The following is a 6,000-nucleotide window of genomic DNA, read 5'->3' as shown; positions in this document are numbered from 1 at the left end:
GATGCAGCGTCAAGGGTAACCGCAGCCATGGTCTCCGAGCTGATAGTCCATGCTGCTGCAAATGTCGGTGAACTGTTCGTGCAGATGGTTGTTGTCTTGCAAACGTCCCCATCTGTTGACTCAGGGATCGAGACGTGGCTGCACGATCCATTACAGCCATGCGGATAAGATGCCTTTCATCTCAACTTCTAGTGATATGAGGATGTTGGAATCCAGCACGGGGTTCCGTTTTACCCTCCTGAACCCACCGATTCTATATTCTGCTAACAGTCATTGGATCTCGACCAACACGAGCAGCAATGTCGCGATAGATAAAACGCAATCGCGATAGGGTACAATCCGACCATTATCAAAGTCGGAAACGTTATGATACGCATTTCTCCTCCTTACACGAGGCATCACAACAACGTTTCACCAGCAAACGCCGGTCAACTACTGTTTGTGTAAGAGAAATCGGTTGGAAACTTTCCTCATGTCAGCACGTTGTAGGTGTCGCCACCGGCGGCAACCTTGTGTGAATGCTCTGAAAAACTAATCATTTGCATATCACAGCATCTTCTTCTTGTCGGTTAAATTTCGCGTCTGTAGCACGTCATCTTCGTGGTGTAGCAATTTTAATGGCCAGTACTGTACATATAACTCTGAATGATGCTAAATGTTACTATCTTTAAATAGAGGAACGTATTATCTTCACAATAGCCTTCGTATCGTGAGCGACACTCTTTAATTTTTATATATGAGATTAGCGAATTTACCCATGGCACTTTTGTTGCCTATGCCTACAGTCACTTTCAAAACTCAAGTTAATAATCAAATTAATTGTTTTAATAACATTGAACCTTGAATTGCTGGTGTACCCACGTACCACCACAATAAAATAAAACCAGTGAATGATTGAGTGAGTATGAATAAGAACAGTGGCGTATTTAAGTTTACAAAAATAATGACAAGTTTTATTAATCCTTTTATAGCTACAACAAACTGATAAATCTTACACAAAAAATAATAAACACAAATCAGAAAAGGAATAGTGTTTGACTGGCAAAGCATTCATTGGGGGTGGAAGCTATACAAATTTTCACCTGAATTAATCCCTTTTATAACGCAATCTGACTTTGTTTAGATGAATCCACTGTGAGGCCCAACTCTATTCAAATGGAATCAACTACGTCCAAGTACACCAAAAGCTATGGTTCAGTGGAGAACTGGGAGCTGTGAATCTCATTTAACAAACCTATGCCGGTGTGGTAGTATTTTACTCTTTCACCCTGCTTCCTGCGGTGGCAGAAAACGGCGAGCTGTGTGCGAGGAGCGACGCGATGCGGCAGCTGTATGTTCTGACACGTCCACGAAAATTTGCAAACCACGCGGCCTTATCAGAGCCTTGAATTCCCAGCATATTTTAATGTGAGGTGCAACTTTTCGCTGGTCTGTCCAAACCAATATGACTCACAGGCACAATGGAGCGCGCTGAAATTGTCAAACATCAAACAGCCGACTCTGGACGAATAAACTCGCCCTCGTGACTCATAGTATGCCCGAGATGATATGCATTTCCACTGTCGGTACAGTTGGAAGATGCCACTGGCTCTTAGTCCACCACAAGATACAGACCACAAGTCTCACCCACTAAGGACCAGGAGACGAAGAAGGCAAACAATCACAACCACTTTCCACCAAGCCTCGGTATAGCAGTCGAATTAGCAGAAACGAAACGACCTCCACATTGCACAAGCCAAACGAACTATCCTCTATTCATTGGATTTCCTTTATTGACTGTTTTGTTGGCCTGAATTTTAGACTAGGGATGTATTGTTTTCATGGTAAACATGGTCGTGTTTTTGGCAAAAAATACAAGGTCCGGCAGAAAAACCTCACCTTTAAGGAAAGCTAATAAAAACAAAACCAAATAAGGTAGAACAATTTTATTTATACTAAATAAAAGTACATATTATGCCATTTTAGAAAATACTCTTATGGTCTTACTTTTTAAATAAAACATCCCTTAAATGGCTTCCTGCACTGTCGACACACTGATTGAGTCTTTCCCTGAAGTTATTCATTACTCTTTGAGTCATTTCAGGTGGAATAGCTTCAACCTCTTGTGTAATTGCTTCTTTCAGGGCTCGTAAAGATTATGGACGTTGTTCATAAACTTTTGCTTTTAAATAGCCCCAAAGAAAGAAATCACAGGGCGTTAAGTCCGGCGATCGTGGGGGCCAGCCAATGTCTCCACGCAACGAGATCACATGTCCAGGAAACATTTCCTTCACCAATGCCAGTGACTGCCGCGCTGTGTGGGCTGTAGCACCATCTTGCTGGAACCACACGTTCTCTATTTCACCAAAAAGCTCCCTTAGTTGCGGTTGGAGAAAGTCGCGGAGCATGGCACAATAGCGTTCACTGTTGACGGTTAAATTCCTGTCATTTTCTTCGAAAAAGTAAGGACCGATCACTCCGGAATTGTAAACAGCACACCATACTGTTACTTTAGGGCTATGAAGTGGTCGTTGATGAAGTTCTTGGGGATTGTGTTCACACCAGTACCTGCAATTTTGGCTGTTCACTGTTCCGGTAAGGTGAAAGTGTGCTTCATCAGAAAAAATCACAATATCTTTGGGACGAATGTTCCGAAGAAGGTCTTGGCACAAACTTACACGGACACCACAGTCTCGTTCACTCAGTTCCTGCGTAGTTACAATTTTGTAAGGATGCATTTTAAGATCTCGATGCAAGATTCTTCTCACACTTCGATCAGATATCCGTAATGCTGCCGCATGCTTTTTAGCGGATCGTCGAGGAGATTGTTGAACTGAAGCTCTAACTGCATCAACATTTCCGGGGCCTGTTGCAGTCCGTGGTCGTCCAGGTGGTTTCCTTTTTAATGCGGAACCTGTCTCACGAAAGTTAGCAACCCAAGAATAAATTGTTTTCTTATCGGGAACAGGGTCCCGTCGTCCGAGCGCAAAGCGAACGCGAAAAGCACGTTGAGTATTAATAGGCGATTCGCCATTTTGAATAAAATCTTCCACTACGAAGGCACGATGTTCACCAGACCACGCCATGGCGTACACTGAAAACGGCACGTTGGCAGCTACTTAACGACGCGCCCCCCACCACTCTGCTCCTTCTACTGTCCGCTGCACGTTACTTTGTAATCGGGGAGTTTTTTATGCCGGACCCTGTATATAAACATCTTCGTAGACCGGACGACAGTCCCTCATTTCAGTGAGATCTAATCTTTCCAGGCCGACCATTTTCCATTTCTGAAAAGAGGCTGTTAAGCTTCCCAGGCTGTCGTGTGCATGAAATATATATATTTTTGCTGCTTGTTAAAAAAGACCTGCAGACTTCGTGGCCTCAGGGGAGTTACAGCTTGCCTTCACTAAACACATGGACCAACTGCTCTGTCCATGTTGTCCCAGTTTCAAACACGAGAATGCATTATTTGAATCATCTACCCACTGTTTGAACAATACCTAAGTTTACAGCCACCTCTCTTAAATGATTTCCTCCACCCATTTTCTGCCAACTGGCCACCTTCATGACTGACTGCCACACGACCCAGGTAAAATGTTTTTATGATCCAGTGCCCTCCTGCTCCGACCATAAGTGGAAAAAAAGGTGCGCTACAGCCAGAAGTCCCTCCGCAGGTATGATCCACCGAGTGCTGCTTCCCAGAATCACTCGCATAGCCAAATCGCTGCTCTAGGTATTTATGCCCCACAGTCCATCATATCTCTCCCTGTTCTCTGTCGCCTTCACTACAGCTCCTCGGGTGCAACGTGCTACACATGCAATTATATGAATATTTTTCCCACAATTTCCTAAGGCAAAAATGTCATAAACTACACATACCATATGTAGTACTGTGGAACACCAAGATGATAACCTAAAATATGAATATTAATCTGACTGCCAGTGTTGTTAAAGTGAGGGAGTGGCGTGTCACCTCTCATTATCCGCTCCTGTAGACCCTGTCTCTTCTGCAGAAAGTACAGGCTCTGTCATCACCTGTCCACTTGACTCTGAGTGGCGTTTCAGTGGTAGAGCAAGGCGTCCTGTACAGTGTGGATGGCGACTAGGCAGGACTCAGGGTGTTGTACCGATCCCCCTGACTGACAAGTCTGAGGTGCTCTCTTTCACTGAAACTGAAGCTGAGCCACTGGATTCACTTCACCTGTTTAGGGGAAACCTATTTGGTATCAAGAGGATCTATTAACTATCAAGTTGTTCAAACATGTGGCGAATTATGGCTCCACAGGAGAGGAAAGGACGCCAGGTGCACTCGGTGTGTGTGCCTTGGGACCTCATTCAATATCTTGAATAGTATATTCTGGCAGCCACTAAGGGAAGAGAGTGCAACCAACTGCAGATTGTGGCACACATTGGAACGTAAGGTGTCTGTCGTCTGGGCTCTGAGGTCTTACTTGGGTCACTGCAGCGACTGGCAGAGAAGGTTGACAAGACCAGCCTTGCACAGGGAGTTTCAACAATGCTCACAATTTGCAGCATTGTCCCCAGAACTGATTTTGGCTCTTTGGTTCTGAGTCGAGTTGAAAGACTGAACCAGAGACTTTGAAGGTTCTGTGACAACTAGGCTGCAACTTCTTGTATTTGTGGCTTATGACTGAGAACTGTAGGGTTCCCCTAAATCGGTCAGATGTGCACTACAAATCAGAGGCTGCTACTCAGGTAGCTGACTGTGTGTAGGGCACACACAAATGCTGTTTAAATTAGACGACTCTCCATACAGTCAGATAATGATGGCTCTACGAAGCCCAGAAGTATCAGTGTAAGATCGAAAGAAATGCCTCTCACAGGTGAGAGTATTAAAATCCTAATGGTTAACTACCGAAGCATTCACAAAAAAAAGTCAGAGTTTGAACTTCTCCTGAAAAGCAGTGAAACTCACATAATACTAGGTACAAAAACCTCGTTGAAACAAGAAACTGAAAATGTGAGTTTGAATCGAAAGGATGGGAAAATGGGAAATTGAGGTGGCGTATTTGTCGCAGTATACAAGACACTCAAATCCAGCAGGACAGAAATTGAAGCTGCATGTGAAACTCTTTGGGCAGGCTCATCCCCTGAGGCAACCGAAAACCTTAGAGGAAACCTCAGTACACTTTCTACATAAGTTCCTCAGTGATACAGCAATCACTGGTGGAGACTCTAATCATCCAATAGTCAATTGGGAAAATTACAATTCCGTTAGTAGTGGGGACGATAAGACATTTTGCATGACATTACTAAATGTGTTCTCTGAAAACTACCTTGAACAGATAGTTCAGAACTGCGCTCATGATAGAAATGTACTGGATCTAAGGGCAACAAATAGACCTGACCTCTTTATAGATGTCCACATCGAAACTTATAGCAATTACCATGACACAATTGTGACAACAATGATTTCCAAAGCAGGAAGGATAACTAAAACAAGCAGTAAGATATGTATCTTCAATAAACTAAATCAAAACTCAGTAGTTTCATATCTTAATGAGGAACTTGAAACTTTTAGCACAGGGCAGGAGCATGTAGCGGATCTATGGCTCCAATTTAAAACCATGGACTGGATAGATACATTACGTGATCAAAAGTATCCGGACACCTGGCTGAAGATGACTTGCAAGTTCGTGGCGCCCTCCATCGGTAATGCTGGAATTCAATATGGTGTTGGCCACTCTTAGCCTTGATGACAGCTTCCACTCTCACAGGCATACGCTCAGTCAGGTACTGCAAGGTTTCTTGGGGAATGGCAGCCCATTCTTTACGGAGTGCTGTACGGAGGTGAGGTATCGATGTCGATCAGTGAGGCCTGGCATGAAGTCGGTGTTCCAAAACATCCCAAAGATGTTCTATAGGATTCAGGTCAGGACTCTGTGCAGGCTAGTCCGTTATAGGGATGTTATTGTAGTGTAACCACTCCACCACAGTCCATGCATTATGAACAGGCGCAGGATCGTGTTGAAAGATGCAGTTGCCATCCCCAAATTGCTC

The sequence above is a fragment of the Schistocerca nitens genome, chromosome 1 (genome assembly GCF_023898315.1).
Source record: "Schistocerca nitens isolate TAMUIC-IGC-003100 chromosome 1, iqSchNite1.1, whole genome shotgun sequence".
Taxonomy (NCBI): domain Eukaryota; kingdom Metazoa; phylum Arthropoda; class Insecta; order Orthoptera; family Acrididae; genus Schistocerca; species Schistocerca nitens.
This window is presented reverse-complemented; position numbering follows the sequence as displayed.